General features: G+C 42.1%; 4 non-coding genes across 4 annotated transcripts; all 4 read left to right on the top strand.

Annotated features, from left to right (window-relative positions):
• The first annotated feature begins 17669 nt into the window (after positions 1 to 17669).
• On the top strand, positions 17670 to 17783 carry LOC140276428 (U5 spliceosomal RNA). Its single transcript, XR_011909023.1, has one exon. It is a non-coding gene; the product is annotated as a U5 spliceosomal RNA (small nuclear RNA).
• Positions 17784 to 18091: 308 nt separating this feature from the next.
• LOC140276014 (U2 spliceosomal RNA) lies at positions 18092 to 18275 on the top strand. The gene has a single exon (XR_011908707.1). It is a non-coding gene; the product is annotated as a U2 spliceosomal RNA (small nuclear RNA).
• Positions 18276 to 20475: 2200 nt separating this feature from the next.
• LOC140276427 (U5 spliceosomal RNA) lies at positions 20476 to 20589 on the top strand. The gene has a single exon (XR_011909022.1). It is a non-coding gene; the product is annotated as a U5 spliceosomal RNA (small nuclear RNA).
• Positions 20590 to 20897: 308 nt separating this feature from the next.
• LOC140276013 (U2 spliceosomal RNA) lies at positions 20898 to 21081 on the top strand. The gene has a single exon (XR_011908706.1). It is a non-coding gene; the product is annotated as a U2 spliceosomal RNA (small nuclear RNA).
• Positions 21082 to 21799: the final 718 nt, after the last annotated feature.

The following is a 21799-nucleotide window of genomic DNA, read 5'->3' as shown; positions in this document are numbered from 1 at the left end:
GGTAAGAAAAGGTTAAAATACCCGACTGTACACAATCAATAGCGGGAGCGGAGTTGTTCGGCTACTAAAAGGTGTGAAAGTCCGACCATGGTTTGTAAAAAGCGGGTAAGAAAAGGTGCGAATGCCCGACAATGTATGATCAAAAGAGGGAGTGGAGGTTTTCGGCTGCAAGAAGGTCTGAATGTCCAACCATAATTTGTAAAAACCGGGGAAGAAAAGGCTCGAAAGCCCGACTATACACCATCAAAAGTGGGAGCGGAGGTGTTCAGCTGCAAGACGGTCTGAATGTCCATCAATAATTGCTAGAAAACATGAAAGAAAATTTTCGAATATCAAACTGCACATGATCATAAGCGGGAGAGGAGGTGTTCAGCTGCAAGAAGGTGTGAATGTCTACCCATAATTACTGAAAAATGGGTAAGAAAAGGTGCGAATGCCTAACCATACATCATCAAAATAGGGAGCGGAGGTGTTCCGCTGTAAGACGGTGTGAATGTCCGACCATAGATGGTAAAAAGCGGGTAAGAAAAGGTTAAATTACCCGACTGTACACAATCAAAAGAGGGAGCGGAGTTGTTCAGCTAAGAGAAGGTGTGAAAGTCCGACCTTGGTTTGTAAAAAGCGGGTAAGAAAAAGTTCATATGCCCGAATATACACCATCAAAAGCGGAAGCAGAGGTGTTCGGCTGCAAGATATTGTGAACGTCCAACCAAAGTTTGTAAAAAGCAGTTAAGAAAAGGTTCGAATATCTAACCATACATAATCAAAAGCGGGAGCAGAGCTGTTCGACTGCAAGTAGGTGTGAATGTCAGATCATAATTTGCAAAAAGCTGATGAGAAAGGGTCAGAATGCCCGACTATACACCATCAAATGCGGTAGCGGAGTTGTTCGGCTGTGAGTAGGTGTGAATCTCCAACCATAATTGCTGAAAAATGTGTTAGAAAAGGTAAAAATGCCGGTCCATACATCATCAAAATCGGGAGAGGTGGTGTTCAGCTGCAAGAAGGTCTAAATGTCCATCAATAATTGCTAGAAAACATGAAAGAAAATTTTCGAAAATCAAACCACACATGATCATAAGTGGGAGAGGAGGTGTTCAGCTGCAAGACGGTGTGAATGTCCACCCATAATACCTGAAAAATGGGTAAAAAAAAGGTGCGAATGCCCAACCATACATCATCAAAAGCAGGAGTGCATGTGTTCGGCTACAAGAAGGTGTGAACGTCCAACCAAAGTTTGTAAAAAGCAGTTAAGAAAAGGTTCGAATATCATACCAAACATAATCAAAAGCAGGAGCAGAGCTGTTCGACTGCAAGTAGGTGTGAATGTCAGATCATAATTTGCAAAAAGGTGATGAGAAAGGGTGAGAATGCCCGACTATACACCATCAAATGCGGGAGCGGAGTTGTTCGGCTGTGAGTAGGTGTGAATCTCCGACCATAATTGCTGAAAAATGTGTTAGAAAAGGTAAGAATGCCGGTCCATACATCATCAAAAGCGAGAGAGGTTGTGTTCGGCTGCAAGTAGGTGTGACTGTTCGACTAAAGTTTGTAAAAAGTGGGTAAGACAAGGTGCGAATGCCTGACAATGTATGATCAAAAGCGGGAGCGGAGGTGTTCAGCTGCAAGAAGGTCTACATGTCCATCAATAATTGCTAGAAAACATGAAAGAAACTTTTCGAAAATCAAACCGCACATGATCATAAGTGGGATAGGAGGTGTTCAGCTGCATGGTGTGAATGTCCACCCATAATTCCTGAAAAATGGGCAAAAAAAAGGTGTGAATGCCCAACCATACATCATCAAAAGCAGGAGTGGAAGTGTTTGGCTACAAGAAGGTGTGAACGTCCAACCAAAATATGTAAAAAGAAGTTAAGAAAAGGTTCGAATATCCAACCAAACATAATCAAAAGCGGGAGCAGAGCTGTTCGACTGCAAGTTGGTGTGAATGTCAGATCATAATTTGCAAAAAGCTGATGAGAAAGGGTGAGAATGCCCAACTATACACCATCAAATGCGGTAGCGGAGTTGTTCGGCTGTGAGTAGGTGTGAATCTCCAACCATAATTGCTGAAAAATGTGTTAGAAAAGGTAAAAATGCCGGTCCATACATCATCAAAAGCGAGAGGGGTTGTGTTCGGCTGCAAGTAGGTGTGAATGTCCAGCCATAATTACTCACAAACGGGTAAGAAAAGGTAGTATTGCCAGACCATATATGATCAAAACAGGGAGCGGAGGTGGTTCAGCTGCAAGAAGGTTTGAATGTCCGACTAAAGTTCAAATATATTAAAGAAAGCGGGAGGAGAGGTCTTCGGATGAGAGTGGTTGAAAATTTCCGACCATAATGTATAAAATGCGGTGAAAAAAAGGTGTGATAGAACACTAAAAGGTGGAGCGGAAGTGTTCGGCTGCAAGAAGGTGTGAATGTCCGACTATATTTGGTGAAAAGCAGGTGAAGCAAGGTCTGAATGCCAAACCTTACATCATCAAATGCGAGATCAGAGGTGTTTGGCTGCAAGAAGGCCATAGTTTGCCAAAAGCGGGTAAGGTGCGAAATTTGGGGCAGAGGTCTTCGGATGCAAGTGGGTGTGAATATCCAACCATACAAGTATGGTGGAGAGGAAGCTGTGAATAGCCTACCATAGCTGGTAAAAAGCGGGTAAGAAAAGGTTAAAATACCCGACTGTACACAATCAATAGCGGGAGCGGATGTGTTCGGCTACAAGAAGGTGTGAATGTCCCACCATAGTTTGTAAAAAGCGGATAAGAAAAGGTTTGAATGCCCGACTATACACCATCAAAAGCGGGAGCAGAGGTGTTCCGCTGTAAGACGGTGTGAATGTCCGACCATAGTTGGCAAAAAGCGGGTAAGAAAAGGTTAAAATACCCGACTGTACACAATCAATAGCGGGAGCAGAGTTGTTCGGCTACAAGAAGGTGTGAAAGTCCGACCATGGTTTGTAAAAAGCGGGTAAGAAAAGGTGCGAATGTCCGACAATGTATGATCAAAAGAGAGAGCGGAGGTTTTCGGATACAAGAAGGTTTGAATGTCCCACCATAGTTTGTAAAAAGCGGATAAGAAAAGGTTTGAATGCCCGACTATACACCATCAAAAGCGGGAGCAGAGGTGTTCCGCTGTAAGACGGTGTGAATGTCCGACCATAGTTGGCAAAAAGCGGGTAAGAAAAGGTTAAAATACCCGACTGTACACAATCAATATCAGGAGCGGAGTTGTTCGGCTACAAGAAGGTGTGAAAGTCCGACCATGGTTTGTAAAAACCGGGAAGAAAAGGCTCGAAAGCCCGACTATACACCATCAAAAAGAAGGTTTGAATGTCCATCAATAATTGCTTTAAAACAAGAAAGTAAATTTTCGAATATCAAACCGTACATGATCATAAGCGGGAGAGGAGGTGTTCCGCTGTAAGACGGTGTGAATGTCCGACCATAGTTGGTAAAAAGCGGGTAAGAAAAGGTTAAAATACCCGACTGTACACAATCAATAGCGGGAGCGGAGTTGTTCGGCTACTAAAATGTGTGAAAGTCCGAACCTGGTTTGTAAAAAGCGGGTAAGAAAAGGTTCGAATGCCCGAACATACACCATCAAAAGAGGGAGCGGAGGTGTTCCGCTGTAAGACGGTGTGAATGTCCAATCATAGTTGGTAAAAAGCGGGTAAGAAAAGGTTAAAATACCCGACTGTACACAATCAAAAGAGGGAGCGGAGTTGTTCAGCTAAGAGAAGGTGTGAAAGTCCGACCATGGTTTGTAAAAAGCGGGAAGAAAAGGCTCGAAAGCCCGACTATACACCATCAAAAAGAAGGTTTGAATGTCCATCAATAATTGCTTTAAAACAAGAAAGTAAATTTTCGAATATCAAACCGTACATGATCATAAGCGGGAGAGGAGGTGTTCCGCTGTAAGACGGTGTGAATGTCCGACCATAGTTGGTAAAAAGCGGGTAAGAAAAGGTTAAAATACCCGACTGTACACAATCAATAGCGGGAGCGGAGTTGTTTGGCTACTAAAAGGTGTGAAAGTCCGACCCTGGTTTGTAAAAAGCGGGTAAGAAAAGGTTCGAATGCCCGAACATACACCATCAAAAGAGGGAGCGGAGGTGTTCCGCTGTAAGACGGTGTGAATGTCCGATCATAGTTGGTAAAAAGCGGGTAAGAAAAGGTTAAAATACCCGACTGTACACAATCAAAAGAGGGAGCGGAGTTGTTCAGCTAAGAGAAGGTGTGAACGTCCGACCAAAGTTTGTAAAAAAGCAGTTAAGAAAAGGTTCGAATATCTAACCAAACATAATCAAAAGCGGGAAGAGAGCTGTTCGACTGCAAGTAGGTGTGAATGTCAGAGAATAATTTGCAAAAAGCTGATGAGAAAGGGTGAGAAATCCCGACTATACACCATCAAATGCGGTAGCGGAGTTGTTCGGCTGTGAGTAGGTGTGATTCTCCAACCATAATTGCTGAAAAATGTGTTAGAAAAGGTAAGAATGCCGGTCCATACATCATCAAAAGCGGGAGAGGTGGTGTTCGGCTGCAAGTAGGTGTGAATGTCCATTAATAATTGCTTTAAAACATGAAAGAAAATTTTCGAATATCAAACCTTACATGATCATTAGCGGGAGAGGAGGTGTTCAGCTGCAAGAAGATGTGAATATCCACCTATAATTACTGAAAAATGGGTAGGAAAAGATGCGAATGTCCAACCATAAATCATCAAAAGCAGGAGTGGAGTTGTTCAGCTACAAGAAGGTATGAAAGTCCAACCATGGTTTGTAAAAAGCGGGTAAGAGAAGGTTCGAATACCCGAATATATACCATCAAAAGCGGAAGCGAGGGTGTTAAGCTGCAAGAAGGTGTGAACGTCCGACCAAAGTTTGTAAAAAGCAGTTAAGAAAAGGTTTGAATATCCAACCGAACATAATCAAAAGCGGGAGCAGAGCTGTTCGACTGCAAGTAGGTGTAAATGTCAGATCATAATTGTTGAAAAATGTGATAGAAAAGACTAGAATAACGGACAATACATCATCAAAAGCGGGAGAGGTGGTTTTTCGGCTGCAAGTAGGTGTGAATGTCCAGCCATAATTACTCACAAACGGGGGAAGAAAAGGTAGTATTTCCAGACCACACATGATCAAAACAGGGAATGGAGGTGGTTCAGCTGCAAGGTGTGAATGTCTGACTAAAGTTTGTAAAAACCTTGTAAGACAAGGGGCGAATGCCCGACAATGTATCATCAAAAGAGGGAACGGAGGTTTTCGGCTGCAAGGTCTGAATGTCCAACCATAATTTGTAAAAATCGGGGAAGAAAAGGCTCGAAAGCCCGACTATACACCATCAAAAGAGGGAGCAGAGGTGTTCAGGTGCAAGAAGGTCTGAATGTCCGACCAATAATTACTGAAAAATGGGTAAGAAAAGGTAAGAATGCCAAATCATACATCATCAAAAGCAGGAGCGGATGTGTTCGGCTACAAGAAGGTTTGAATGTCCACCCATAGTAAGTAATAGGTGGGTAAGAAAAGGCTCGAATGCCCGACTATACACCATCAAAAGCGGAAGCGGAGGTGTTCTGCTGGAAGACGGTGTGAACGTCCGACCAAAGTTTGTAAAAAGCAGTTAAGAAAATGTTCGAATATCAAACCAAACATAATCAAAAGCGGGAGCAGAGCTGCTCGACTTCAAGTAGGTGTGAATATCAGATCATAATTTGCAAAAAGCTGATGAGAAAGGGTGAGAATGCCCGACTATACACTATCAAATGTGGGAGCGGAGGTGTTCGTCTGTGAGTAGGTGTGAATGTCCGACCATAATTGCTGAAAAATGTGTTAGAAAAGGTAAGAAGGCCGGACCATATATCATCAAAAGCGGGAGAGGTTGTGTTCGGCTGCAAGAAGGTGTGAATGTCCAGCCAAATATTAGTCACAAACGGGTAAGAAAAGGTACTATTGCCAGACCATATATGATCAAAACAGGGAGCGGAGGTGGTTCAGCTGCAAGAAGGTTTGAATGTCCGACTAAAGTTTGTAAAAAGCGGGTAAGACAAGGTGTGAATGCCCGACAATGTATGATCAAAAGAGGAGCGGAGGTTTTCGGCTGCAAGAAGGTCTGAATGTCCACCCATAATTACTGAAAAACGGGTAAGAAAAGGTGCGAAAGCCCAACCGCACATGATCATAAGTGGATGAGAAGGTGTTCGACTGCAAGTAGGTTTTAATGTAATCAATGTCTAGATAGATTTCAACAAAAAACAACGTTGTACTTTGCAGTAAAAGAAAGTGCACATCAAAAGTTTTAGGAATCCGAGAATAAGCTTATTTTCATGAGTTCTGCACGATTTCGGATTTTATGTATAAAATGAATTTCTTCACGCAAACTAAGTTAACACTGCTTTGTCCTTCATATGTACCCATTTCTACATATATTTCAAGCATAAACTTCCTCATATTACCCTGAATGAGAAAGAGCCACACTTGTGATTAAGCCATACCTCCCTTTTGAGGAGTTCTGCATGATTTGGGATTTTATCTATAAAATTAATTCCTTCACTCAAACTATGTTAAAATGGCTTTTACCTTCATATATATCAATGTCTCGATAGATTTAAACAAAAAAAAACAACGTTGTACTTTGCAATAAAAGAAATAGCAAATCAAAAGTTTTAGGAATCCGAGAATAAGCTTATTTTCATGAGTTCTGCACGATTTCGGATTTTATGTATAAAATGAATTCATTCACTCAAACCAAGTTAAAACTGTTTTTCCTTCATATTTATCAATGTCTAGATCGACTTCAACAAAGAACAACATTGTATTTTGCAGTAGATAGAAAGAGCAAAACTGAAGGATCAGGAATCCGAGAATAAGCTTCTTTTCATACGTTCTGCATGATTTGGGATTTTATGTATAAAATGAATTCCTTCACTCAAACTAAGTTAACACTGCTTTGTCCTTCATATGTACCCATTTCTACATATATTTCAAGCATAAACTTCCTCATATTACCCAGAATGAGAAAGAGCCACACTTGTGATTAAGCCATACCTCCCTTTTGAGGAGTTCTGCATGATTTGGGATTTTATCTATAAAATTAATTCCTTCACTCAAACTATGTTAAAACGGCTTTTACCTTCATATATATCAATGTCTCGATAGATTTAAACAAAAATAAACAACGTTGTACTTTGCAATAAAAGAAAGAGCAAATCAAAAGTTTTAGGAATCCGAGAATAAGCTTATTTTCATGAGTTCTGCACGATTTCGGATTTTATGTATAAAATGAATTAATTCACTCAAACCAAGTTAAAACTGCTTTTTCCTTCATATTTATCAATGTCTAGATCGACTTCAACAAAGAACAACATTGTATTTTGCAGTAGAAGAAAGAGCAAAACTGAAGGATCAGGAATCCGAGAATAAGCTTCTTTTCATACGTTCTGCATGATATGGGATTTTATGTATAAAATGAATTCCTTCACTCAAACTAAGTTAACACTGCTTTGTCCTTCATATGTACCCATTTCTACATATATTTCAAGCATAAACTTCCTCATACTACCCTGAATGAGAAAGAACCACACTTGTGATTAAGCCATACGCCCCTTTTGAGGAGTTCTGCATGATTTGGGATTTTATCTATAAAATCAATTCCTTCACTCAAACTATGTTAAAACGGCTTTTACCTTCATATTTATCAATGTCTCGATAGATTTAAACAAAAAAAACAACGTTGTACTTTGCAGTAAAAGAAAGAGCTAATCAAAAGTTTTAGGAATCCGAGAATAAGCTTATTTATATGAGTTCTGCACGATTTCGGATTTTATGTATAAAATGAATTAATTCACTCAAACCAAGTTAAAACTGCTTTTTCCTTCATATTTATCAATGTCTAGATCGACTTCAACAAAGAACAACATTGTATTTTGCAGTAGAAGAAAGAGCAACACTGAAAGATCAGGAATCCGAGAATAAGCTTATTTTCTTATGGGCAAGTAGGAACTGCTTTGTCCTTCATATTTATCAATGTGTAGATGGATTTCAACTTCTTCTACTGCAAAGTCCAATGTTTTTCTTTGTTGAAGTCGATCTAGACATTGATGAATATGGAAGGACAAAGCAGTTTTAACTTGGTTTGAGCAAAGCAATTCATTTTATAGCAAAATCCGAAATCGTGCAGAACTCATGAAAGCAGGCTTATACTCGGATTCCTGAAACTAGATTTGCTCTTTCTTTTACTGCAAAGTACAACGTTGTTTTTTTGTTTAAATATTTCTAGACATGGTAAATATGAAGGACAAATCAGTTTTAACATAGTTTGAGTGAAGTAATGCATTTTATAAGCAAAATCCCAAATCATGCAGAACTCACGAAATGCTTTTTCTCGCTTTTCACTGCTTTTTACAAACTTTGGTCGGACGTTCACACCTTCTTCCATCCGAACACCTCCGCTTCCGCTTTTGATGATGTATATTCGGGCATTTGAACCTTTTTTTACCCGCTTTTTAAAAACCATTGTCGGACTTTCACACCTTCTTGCAGCCGAACACCACCTCTCCCGCTTTTGATGATGTATGGTCCAGTATTCTTACCTTTTCTAACACATTTTTCAGCAATTATGGTCGGACATTCACATCTACTCACAGCTGGACACCTCCGCTCCCGCTTTTGATCATACAATGTCGGGACATCGCTCCTTGTCTTACCAGCTTTTTACAAACTTTAGTCGAACATTCACACCTTCTTGCAGCTGAACACCTCCGCTCCCGCTTTTGATGATGTATAGTCGGGCTTTCGAGCCTTTTCTTACCCGGTTTTTACAAATTATGGTTGGACATTCAGACCTTGCAGCCGAACACCTCCGCTCTCTCTTTTGATCATACATTGTTGGGCATTCGCACCTTGTCTTACCCGCTTTTTACAAACTATAGTCAGACATTAACACCTTGCAGCTGAACCTCTGCTCCCTGTTTTGATCATGTATGGTCTGGCAATACTACCTTTTCTTCCCCCGTTTGTGAGTAATTATGGCTGGACATTCACACCTACTTGCAGTCGAACAGCTCTGCTCCCGCTTTTGATTATGTTTGGTTGGATATTCGAACCTTTTCTTAACTGCTTTTTACAAACCATGGTCGGACTTTCACACCTTCTTGTAGCCGAACAACTCCGCTCCCGCTATTGATTGTGTACAGTCGGGTATTTTAACCTTTTCTTACCCGCTTTTTACCAACTATGGTCGGACATTCACACCGTCTTACAGCGGAACACCTCCGCTCCCGCTTTTTATGGTGTATAGTCGGGCATTCGAACCTTTTCTTACCCGCTATTTACAAACTATGGTAGGACATTCAAACCTTCGTGTATCCGAAAACCTCCGCTCTCTCTTTTGATCATACATTGTCGGACATTCGCACCTTTTCTTACCCGCTTTTTACAAAACATGGTCGGACTGTCACACCTTCTTGTAGCCGAACACATCCGCTCCCGCTATTGATTGTGTACAGTCGGGTATTTTAACCTTTTCTTACCCGCTTTTTACCAAGTATGGTCGGACATTCACACCTTCGTACAGCGGAACACCTCCGCTCCCTCTTTTGATGGTGTATGTTCGGGCATTCAAACCTTTTCTTACCCGCTTTTTCCAAACTATGGTCAGCTATTCACAGCTTCCTCTCCACCATACTTGTATGGTGGGATATTCACACCCACTTGCATCCGAAAACCTCCGCCCCAAATTTTGTTGATATTCAGTCGGACATTCGCACCTTACCTGCTTTTGGCAAACTATGGCCTTCTTGCAGCCTAACAACTCTGATCTTGCTTTTGATGATGTAAGGTTGGGCATTCAGACCTTGCTTCACCTGCTTTTCACCAAATATAGTCGGACATTCACACCTTCTTGCAGCCGAACACTTCCGCTCCACCTTTTAGTGTTCTATCACACCTTTTTTTTCACCGCATTTTATACATTATGGTTGGAAATTTTCAACCACTTTCATCCGAAGACCTCTCCTCCCGCTTTTGTTAATATATTTGAACTTTAGTTTGACATTCAAACCTTCTTGCAGCTGAACCACCTCCGCTCCCTGTTTTGATCATATATGGTCTGGCAATACTACCTTTTCTTACCCGTTTGTGAGTAATTATGGCTGGACATTCACACCTACTTGCAGCCGAACACAACCTCTCTCGCTTTTGATGATGTATGGACCGGCATTTTTACCTTTTCTAACACATTTTTCAGCAATTATGGTCGGAGATTCACACCTACTCACAGCCGAACAACTCCGCTCCCGCATTTGATGATGTATAGTCGGGCATTCTCACCCTTTCTCATCAGCTTTTTGCAAATTATGATCTGACATTCACACCTACTTGCCGTCGAACAGCTCTGCTCCCGCTTTTGATTATGTTTGGTTGGATATTCGAACCTTTTCTTAACTTCTTTTTACATATTTTGGTTGGACGTTCACACCTTCTTGTAGCCAAACACTTCCACTCCTGCTTTTGATGATGTATGGTTGGGCATTCACACCTTTTTTTTGCCCATTTTTCAGGAATTATGGGTGGACATTCACACCTTGCAGCTGAACACCTCCTATCCCACTTATGATCATGTGCGGTTTGATTTTCGAAAAGTTTCTTTCATGTTTTCTAGCAATTATTAATGGACATGTAGACCTTCTTGCAGCTGAACACCTCCGCTCCCGCTTTTGATCATACATTGTCAGGCATTCGCACCTTGTCTTACCCACTTTTTACAAACTTTAGTCGAACAGTCACACCTTTTTGCAGCCGAACACCACCTCTACCGCTTTTGATGATGTATGGTCCAGCATTCTTACCTTTTCCAACACATTCTTCAGCAATTATGGTCGGATATTCACACCTACTCAGAGCCGAACACCTCCGCTCCCGCAGTTGATGGTCTATAGTCGGGCATTCTACAGCGGAAAAGACTCATTCTTATGTTTGGTTAGATATTCAAACCTTTTCTTAACTGCTTTTTACAAACTTTGGTCGGACGTTCACAGTATCTTGCAGCCGAACACCTCCGCTTCCGCTTTTGATGGTGTATATTCGGGCATACGAACCTTTTCTTACCCACTTTTTACAAACCAAGGTCGGACTTTCACACCTTCTCTTAGCTGAACAACTCCGCTCCCTCTTTTGATTGTGTACAGTCGGGTAATTTAACCTTTTCTTACCCGCTTTTTACCATCTATGGTCGGACATTCACACCGTCTTACAGCGGAACAACTCCGCTCCCTCTTTTGATGATGTATGGTTAGGCATTCGCACCTTTTCTTACCCATTTTTCAGTAATTATGGGTAGACCTTCTTGCAGCTGAAATCCTCCTCTCCTGCTTATGATCATGTGCAGTTTGATATTTGAAAATTTTCTTTCATGTTTTCTAGCAATTATTGATGGACATTCAGACCGTCTTGAAGCTGAACACCTCCGCTCCCACTTTTGATGGTGTATAGTCGGGCTTTCGAGCCTTTTCTTCCCCGGTTTTTACAAATTATGGTTGGACATTCAGACCTTCTTGCAGCCGAAAACCTCCACTCCCTCTTTTGATCATACATTGTCGGGCATTCGCACCTTTTCTTACCCGCTTTTTACAAACCATGGTCGGACTTTCACACCTTCTTGTAGCCGAACAACTCTGCTCCCGCTATTGATTGTGTACAGTCGGGTATTTTAACCTTTTCTTACCCGCTTTTTACCAACTATTGTTGGACATTCACACCGTCTTACAGCGGAACACCTCCGCTCCCTCTTTTGATGGTGTATGTTCGGGCACTCGAACCTTTTCTTACCCGCTTTTTACAAACTATGGTCAGACATTCAAACCTTCTTGTAGCCGAACACATCCACTCCTGCTTTTGATGATGGGTATTCAAACCTACTTGTTGCCCGATTTTCATTAATTATGGGTGGACATACACACCTTGTCGCAGCCAAACACCTCCGCTCCCTGTTTTGATCATGTATGATTGGACATTCGCACCTTTTCTCACCCGCTTTTTACTATGGTCGGCCATTCACAGCTTCCTCTCCACCATACTTGTATGGTGGGATATTCACACCCACTTGCATCCGAAGACATCCGCCCCCACTTTTGTTGATATTTAGTCGGTCATTCGCAGCTTACCCGCTTTTGGCAAACTATGGCCTTCTTGCAGCCAAACACCTCTGATCTCGTTTTTGATGATGTAAGGTTGGGCATTCAGACCTTGCTTCACCTGCTTTTCACCAAATATAGTCGAACAGTCACACCTTCTTGCAGCCGAACACTTCTGCTCCATCTTTTAGTGTTCTATGGGGTATTCACACCTTTTTTTTCACCGCATTTTATTGATTATGGTTGGAAATTCTCACCCACTCTTATCCGAAGACCTCTCCTCCTGCTTTTGTTAATATATAGTCGAGCATTCAAACCTTTTCTTACCCGCTTTTTACAAATTATGGTCGAACATTCACACCTACTTGCAGCCGAACACCTCCGCTCCCGCTTTTGATGGTGTATAGTCGGGCTTTCGAGCCTTTTCTTCCCCGGTTTTTACAAATTATGGTTGTATATTCAGACCTTGCAGCCGAAAACCTCCGCTCCCTCATTTGATCATACATTGTCAGGCATTCGCACCTTGTCTTACCCGCTTTTTATAAACTTTAGTCAGACATTCACACCTTGCAGCTGAACCACCTCCGCTCCCTGTTTTGATAATGTATGGTCTGGCAATACTACCTTTTCTTACCGGTTTGTGAGTAATTATGGCTGGACATTCACACCTACTTGCAGCCGAACACCACTTTTCCCGCTTTTGATGATGTATGGTCCGGCATTCTTGTCTTTTCTAACACATTTTTCAGCAATTATGGTCGGAGATTCACACCTACTTGCAGTCGAACAGCTCTGCTCCCGCTTTTGATTATGTTTGGTTGGATATTCGAAACTTTTCTTCACTGCTTTTTACAAACTTTGGTCGGACGTTCACACCTTCTCTCAGCCGAACACCTCCGCTTCCGCTTTTGATGGTATATATTCGGGCATTCGAACCTTTTCTTACCCGCTTTTTACAAACCATGGTCGGACTTTCACACCTTTTTGTAGCCGAACAACTCCGCTCCCGCTATTGATTGTGTACAGTCGGGTATTTTAACCTTTTCTTACCCGCTTTTTACCAACTATTGTTGGACATTCACACCGTCTTACAGCGGAACACCTCCGCTCCCTGTTTTGATGGTGTATGTTCGGGAATTCGAACCTTTTCTTACCGGCATTTTACGAACTATGGTCGGACATTCAAACCTTCTTTTAGCCGAACACATCCACTCCTGCTTTTGATGATGTATGGTTGAGCATTCGCACCTTTTCTTACCCATTTTTTACAAACTATGGTCGGACATTCACACCTTCTTGCAGCTGAACACCTCCTCTCCCGCTTATGATGATGTGTGGTTTGATATTCGAAAATTTTCTTTCATGTTTTCTAGCAATTATTGATGGACATTCAGACCTTCTTGCAGCTGAACACCTCCGCTCCCGCTTTTGATGATGTATAGTCGGGCTTTCGAGCCTTTTCTTCCCCGGTTTTTACAAAATTATTGTTGGACATTCAGACCTTCTTGCAGCCGAAAACCTCCGCTCCCTCTTTTGATCATACATTGTCGGGCATTCGCACCTTCTCTTACCCGCTTTTTACAAACCAGGGTCGGACTTTCACACCTTTTAGTAGCCGAACAACTCCGCTCCCGCTATTTATTGTGTACAGTCGGGTATTTTCACCTTTTCTTACCCGCTTTTTACCAACTATGGTCAGACATTCACACCTTCTTACAGTGGAACACCTCCGCTTCCTCTTTTGATGGTGTATGTTCGGGCATTCGAACCTTTTCTTACCCGCTTTTTACAAACTATGGTCGGACATTAAAACCTTCTTGTAGCCGAACACATCCACTCCTGCTTTTGATGATGTATGGTTGGGCATTCGTACCTTTTCTTACCCATTTTGCAGTAATTATGGGTGGACATTCACACCTTTTTGCATTTTAACACCTCCTCTCCCGCTTATGATCATGTGCGGTTTGATATTCGAAAATTCTCTTCCATGTTTTCTAGCAATTATTGATGGACATTCAGACCTTCTTGCAGCTGAACACCTCCGCTCTAGCTGTTGATGGTGTATAGTCGGGCTTTCGAGCCTTTTCTTCCCCGATTTTTACAAATTATGGATGGACATTCAGACCTTCTTTCAGCCGAAAACCTCCACTCCCTCTTTTGATCATACATTGTCGGGCATTCGCACCTTTTCTTACCCGCTTTTTACAATTCATGGTCGGACTTTCACACCTTTTAGTAGCGGAACAACTCTGCTCCCGCTATTGATTCTGTACAATAGGGTATTTTAACCTTTTCTTACCTGCTTTTTGCCAATTATGGTTGGACATTCACACCTTCTTACAGCGGAACACCTCCGCTCCCTCCTTTGATGGTGTATGTTCGGGCATTCAAACCTTTTCTTACCCGCTTTTTACAAACTATGGTCAGACATTCAAACCTTCTTGTAGCCGAACACATCCACTCCTGCTTTTGATGATGGGTATTCAAACCTACTTGTTGCCCGCTTTTCATTAATTATGGGTGGACATACACACCTTGTCGCAGCCAAACACCTCCGCTCCCTGTTAGGATCATGTATTGTTGGGCATTCGTACCTTTTCTTACCCATTTTGCAGTAATTATGGGTGGACATTCACACCTTCTTGCATTTGAACACCTCCTCTCCCGCTTATGATCATGTGCGGTTTGATATTCGAAAATTCTCTTCCATGTTTTCTAGCAATTATTGATGGACATTCAGACCTTCTTGCAGCTGAACACCTCCGCTCCAGCTGTTGATGGTGTATAGTCGGGCTTTCGAGCCTTTTCTTCCCAGATTTTTACAAAATATGGATGGACATTCAGACCTTGTTTCAGCCGAAAACCTCCGCTCCCTCTTTTGATCATACATTGTCGGGCATTCGCACCTTTTCTTACCCGCTTTTTACAAACCATGGTCGGACTTTCACACCTTTTAGTAGCGGAACAACTCTGCTCCCGCTATTGATTGTGTACAATCGGGTATTTTAACCTTTTCTTACCTGCTTTTTGCCAACTATGGTCGGACATTCACACCTTCTTACAGCGGAACACCTCCGCTCCCTCCTTTGATGGTGTATGTTCGGGCATTCAAACCTTTTCTTACCCGCTTTTTAAAAACTATGGTCAGACATTCACACCTTCTTGCAGCCGAACACTTCCGCTCTACCTTTTAGTGTTCTATGGGGTATTCACACCTTTTTTTTCACCGCATTTTATAGATTATGGTTGTAAATTCTCACCCACTCTTATCCGAAGACCTCTCCTCCTGCTTTGGTTAATATATAGTCGGGCATTCGAACCTTTTCTTACCCGCTTTTTACAAATTATGGTCGAACATTCACACCTACTTGCAGCCGAACACCTCCGCTCCCGCTTTTGATGGTGTATAGTCGGGCTTTCGAGCCTTTTCTTCCCCGGTTTTTACAAATTATGGTTGGACATTCAGACCTTGCAGTCGAAAACCTCCGCTCCCTCTTTTGATCATACATTGTCAGGCATTCGCACCTACTTGCAGCCGAATACTTCCGCTCCACCTTTTAGTGATGTATGGTTGGCATTTGCACCTTTTCTTACCCTTTCTTACCCTACTGATTGCTTAAGATTAAGTTGTTTTTTCTCAAACTACAACATTTTTTTAATTGTTGAAACTTGATTTGAAGTGGATAAATAAGGAGGACAAACAGTTTTAAGTCAGGCTAATAGAAGGAATTCATTTTATAGCAAAATCTGTATTTCGTCATATGTCGAGAGATGCTTATTGCTGAAGAAGTACAAAGTACAACGTTGTTTATCGTTGAAACTTGATTAGACATGAATAAATATGAAGGACAAAGCAGTCTTAACTTGGTTAGAGTTAAGGAATTCGTTTTATAGGAGAATCCGAATTCGTGCATAACTCGTAAAATAGAGCTTATTTTCGGATTCCTGAAGAATGAGTCTGGTTCTTTCTCATAATACAAAGTTTGTTGTTTATTGTTGAAACTTCATCAGAAGTGAAGAAATAAATGAATGCCTATCAACAAATGTGGGATCTAAACTCTAGTGCTTCCTCTAAAATAATTTCCTTTCTCAATTCAGAAATGTGTGTGTGTAAGTCACAACACCCGTGACACCAAAACGGCTTTCTTTTCTCTCTTTTCTCTACACTCTGCACTGTGAGCACACACACCAAATCAGAAAGGCTTTTTTCTCTCTTTTCTACATTATGGACTGTGGGGACACAAAACCGCTCTCTCTTTTTTTTTTTGATTGTGTGCCAGGGCGTTGTCTCACGTATTAGATTATGCTTACGATACGAATGGGTTTATCAGTCACATCAGAATCCATACATACTGATCCTCCCGTAATAAAATGGTCGGATCTTATCAAACACACTTTGTTTCTTGTGACAATCAAGTCAGCGAAACAGCGTATACACGTCAAGACACTGAATCAAGTTTGCCACAAGAACTCATAAGTTTGGCAGTATTGCTCTGCCGTCAGCAATCATACACCCATTTTATTTTCGTGAGACATGTGCAGGCACCTGTTCATCTACTGTTCTATCACTATGAATTAGTTTATCTATTATTAATAAGGATACTTCTACAACTACTATCAAAGTATGTCCAGACTTCTTATGTTGTCAGTTGCTATATATGAATAAGTGGGTAGCTACTGACAAGCATTAAGCATGTCACACAGCCCAAACATATAACATTTCAGGACACACCACACAGTTAACAACCACAGTGAAGTGTCAAAGCCCAAACATGTAACATTCAACAGTACACTTACACAACACATTCAAATCAAACAGTCAGACAACATACAAGAACATATACCCCAGCCGGCATTGCTCCCTGCCTATTTTCCTACAGCTCACTATGTGTGCGCACACCTTTATTCACAAACTCTTCAACTTATACTCTTTTACCAAAGCTGCTACAGCTCGATTGGCCGAATACCCTTAGATCCTATTTCGGTGAATTTGACATCTGCCTTACATGTAACAGATTAGCGGTTTAGCAGTTTTAATTTAGTTTGAGTGAAGGAATTCATTTTATAGCTAAATCCGAAATCGTGAAGAACTCATGAAAGTAAGCTTATTCTCGGATTCCTGAAACTTTAGATTTGCTCTTTCTTTTACTGCAAAGTACAACGTTGTTTTTTTTTTTGTTTAAATCTTTCTAGATATGGTAAATATGAAGGACAAAGCAGTTTTAACATAGTTTGAGTGAAGGAATTCATTTTATAGATAAAATCCCAAGAGTCTGCTGAGAAAAGAGAGTGAATGCGAAGTAGACTTTAACACGGCTCTGGGAGCGAGCCGAGTGTGGGCTGACCGGGAGAATTGCTTGAAAGAAACGCGACACCGAATGAGCGGTCAGAACAAAGCCTCAATACGGTGTTCCCGTGGTGTTTTTGTTGCTGCCTTGTCGATTGCACAGGGGCAAGCGTTTCAACCAAGCAACGCTCACCATGGGGAAGGTGGCTATGGCAACTAGCCTGATGCCCTGCTCCCGCAGTGACGGATAATCGTACTCTGGTTTCTCTTCATAACATACAAGTCTTTCGCCTTTTACTAAAGACTTTCGTGGAGAGCAGCACTAATGAGTTGTTTCTATTTTTGGCAGGCTTTACCTTTGCGGGTGAAGCCCTTTCTGTCTGTGCAAAAGAAATCTTGTTACTGTGCAGAGTGACTTCTCTGAGTAGAGTCGCCTTACTTGTTGCGATTGTGCCGATGTTCGAAGCTGGAGTGCAAAGTTGTTGCTTGAATGGTGCTTGCTGGAGCATGCGGGAGTGCAAAGTTATACCATTTAAAAGGGCTGAAGAGTGCTCAGTGCAGCGGGTGGGCGGAGGTGCAACGTGACACTCTGGCCACCTATGGCCATAAAAAGAACACTGCTACAAGTGCGCATTGTGCCAGCAAGGGCCCTCGGACCTGAAACAGTGGACAGTTATCGCTTCTCGGCCTTTTGGCTAAGATCAAGTGTAGTATCTGTTCTTATCAGTTTAATATGTCCTCTATACGAGGACTACATATTAAATGGATTTTTAAGAATAGGAGTTGAAAAAGAAGCTTGCTCCGTTCACTCCAAGCATCGACCCGGTACTGCAGTGCCGCTGGGAACGGTGCGCTCTTCTCTGCTCTTGTGAAAAAGCAAACAGCGGTGCAGGATGGAAGTTTCAGGGAGCCCAAGATGAAACTTTCTTTTAATCTGCTGAGAAAAGAGAGTGAATGCGAAGTAGACTTTAACACAGCTCTGGGAGCGAGCCGAGTGTGGGCTAACCGGGAGAATTGCTTGAAAGAAACGCGACACCGAATGAGTGGTCAGAACAAAGCCTCAATACGGTGTTCCCGTGGTGTTTGTGGCTGCCTTGTCTTTTGCACAGAGTAAAAGACAAGGCAGCCATCGAATAGGGCCCGATTGTTCCTACTTGGTCAGCCGAGGAGCAAGGGGGGGGAGCAAGCGTCTCAACCAAGCAAATCTCACCAAGTAGGAACAATCGGGCCCTATTCGATGGCTGCAACACCTGAAAGAGATATTGATGCGAGACCCGATCAAAAGCTTTTTCAAAGTCTAAATTTAAGATGACAAGCCGGGTGTTTCTGTCTCTAGCGTAATCAATGATGTCTCGAATCAGTACGAGGCTGTCGGTGAGTTGTCTCTCTGAGATGGCACAAGCCTGGTCTGGGTGAATTACCTCCTCTAAAACAGAGGACATCCGTGTCGTTAAAACCTTGCTAAAAAGTTTACAGTCAAAGTTTAAAAGTGTGATGGGCCTCCAATTCTTTAGGTCAGTCTTATCATTTTTATCAGAAGTGAAGAAATAAATGAATGCCTATCAACAAATGTGGGATCTAAACTCTAGTGCTTCCTCTAAAATAATTTCCTTTCACAATTTAGAAATGTGTGTGTGTAAGTCACAACACCCGTGACACCAAAACGGCTTTCTTTTCTCTACACTCTGCACTATGAGCACACACACCAAATCAGAAAGGCTTTTTTCTCTCTTTTCTACATTATGGACTGTGGGGACACAAAACCGCTCTCTCTTTTTTTTTTTGATTGTGTGCCAGGGCGTTGTCTCACGTATTAGATTATGCTTACGATACGAATGGGTTTATCAGTCACATCAGAATCCATACATACTGATCCTCCCGTAATAAAATGGTCGGATCTTATCAAACACACTTTGTTTCTTGTGACAATCAAGTCAGCGAAACAGCGTATACACGTCAAGACACTGAATCAAGTTTGCCACAAGAACTCATAGGTTTGGCAGTATTGCTCTGCTGTCAGCAATCATACACCCATTTTATTTTCGTGAGACATGTGCAGGCACCTGTTCATCTACTGTTCTATCACTATGAATTAGTTTATCTATTATTAATAAGGATACTTCTACAACTACTATCAAAGTATGTCCAGACTTCTTATGTTGTCAGTTGCTATATATGAATAAGTGGGTAGCTACTGACAAGCATTAAGCATGTCACACAGCCCAAACATATAACATTTCAGGACACACCACACAGTTAACAACCACAGTGAAGCGTGTCAAAGCCCAAACATGTAACATTCAACAGGACACTTACACAACACATTCAAATCAAACAGTCAGACAACATACAAGAACATATACCCCAGCCGGCATTGCTCCCTGCCTATTTTCCTACAGCTCACTATGTGTGCGCACACCTTTATTCACAAACTCTTCAACTTATACTCTTTTACCAAAGCTGCTACAGCTCGATTGGCCGAATACCCTTAGATCCTATTTCGGTGAATTTGACATCTGCCTTACATGTAACAGATTAGCGGTTTAGCAGTTTTAATTTAGTTTGAGTGAAGGAATTCATTTTATAGCTAAATCCGAAATCGTGAAGAACTCATGAAAGTAAGCTTATTCTCGGATTCCTGAAACTTTAGATTTGCTCTTTCTTTTACTGCAAAGTACAACGTTGTTTTTTTTTTTGTTTAAATCTTTCTAGATATGGTAAATATGAAGGACAAAGCAGTTTTAACATAGTTTGAGTGAAGGAATTCATTTTATAGATAAAATCCCAAGAGTCTGCTGAGAAAAGAGAGTGAATGCGAAGTAGACTTTAACACGGCTCTGGGAGCGAGCCGAGTGTGGGCTGACCGGGAGAATTGCTTGAAAGAAACGCGACACCGAATGAGCGGTCAGAACAAAGCCTCAATACGGTGTTCCCGTGGTGTTTTTGTTGCTGCCTTGTCGATTGCACAGGGGCAAGCGTTTCAACCAAGCAACGCTCACCATGGGGAAGGTGGCTATGGCAACTAGCCTGATGCCCTGCTCCCGCAGTGACGGATAATCGTACTCTGGTTTCTCTTCATAACATACAAGTCTTTCGCCTTTTACTAAAGACTTTCGTGGAGAGCAGCACTAATGAGTTGTTTCTATTTTTGGCAGGCTTTACCTTTGCGGGTGAAGCCCTTTCTGTCTGTGCAAAAGAAATCTTGTTACTGTGCAGAGTGACTTCTCTGAGTAGAGTCGCCTTACTTGTTGCGATTGTGCCGATGTTCGAAGCTGGAGTGCAAAGTTGTTGCTTGAATGGTGCTTGCTGGAGCATGCGGGAGTGCAAAGTTATACCATTTAAAAGGGCTGAAGAGTGCTCAGTGCAGCGGGTGGGCGGAGGTGCAACGTGACACTCTGGCCACCTATGGCCATAAAAAGAACACTGCTACAAGTGCGCATTGTGCCAGCAAGGGCCCTCGGACCTGAAACAGTGGACAGTTATCGCTTCTCGGCCTTTTGGCTAAGATCAAGTGTAGTATCTGTTCTTATCAGTTTAATATGTCCTCTATACGAGGACTACATATTAAATGGATTTTTAAGAATAGGAGTTGAAAAAGAAGCTTGCTCCGTTCACTCCAAGCATCGACCCGGTACTGCAGTGCCGCTGGGAACGGTGCGCTCTTCTCTGCTCTTGTGAAAAAGCAAACAGCGGTGCAGGATGGAAGTTTCAGGGAGCCCAAGATGAAACTTTCTTTTAATCTGCTGAGAAAAGAGAGTGAATGCGAAGTAGACTTTAACACAGCTCTGGGAGCGAGCCGAGTGTGGGCTAACCGGGAGAATTGCTTGAAAGAAACGCGACACCGAATGAGTGGTCAGAACAAAGCCTCAATACGGTGTTCCCGTGGTGTTTGTGGCTGCCTTGTCTTTTGCACAGAGTAAAAGACAAGGCAGCCATCGAATAGGGCCCGATTGTTCCTACTTGGTCAGCCGAGGAGCAAGGGGGGGGAGCAAGCGTCTCAACCAAGCAAATCTCACCAAGTAGGAACAATCGGGCCCTATTCGATGGCTGCAACACCTGAAAGAGATATTGATGCGAGACCCGATCAAAAGCTTTTTCAAAGTCTAAATTTAAGATGACAAGCCGGGTGTTTCTGTCTCTAGCGTAATCAATGATGTCTCGAATCAGTACGAGGCTGTCGGTGAGTTGTCTCTCTGAGATGGCACAAGCCTGGTCTGGGTGAATTACCTCCTCTAAAACAGAGGACATCCGTGTCGTTAAAACCTTGCTAAAAAGTTTACAGTCAAAGTTTAAAAGTGTGATGGGCCTCCAATTCTTTAGGTCAGTCTTATCATTTTTATCAGAAGTGAAGAAATAAATGAATGCCTATCAACAAATGTGGGA

Source organism: Leuresthes tenuis, unplaced genomic scaffold (assembly GCF_036924035.1).
Source record: "Leuresthes tenuis unplaced genomic scaffold, fLeuTen1.0.hap1 SCAF_18, whole genome shotgun sequence".
Taxonomy (NCBI): domain Eukaryota; kingdom Metazoa; phylum Chordata; class Actinopteri; order Atheriniformes; family Atherinopsidae; genus Leuresthes; species Leuresthes tenuis.
Note: the sequence above shows the minus strand (reverse complement) of the source record. Positions and strands in the feature narration are given on the sequence as shown.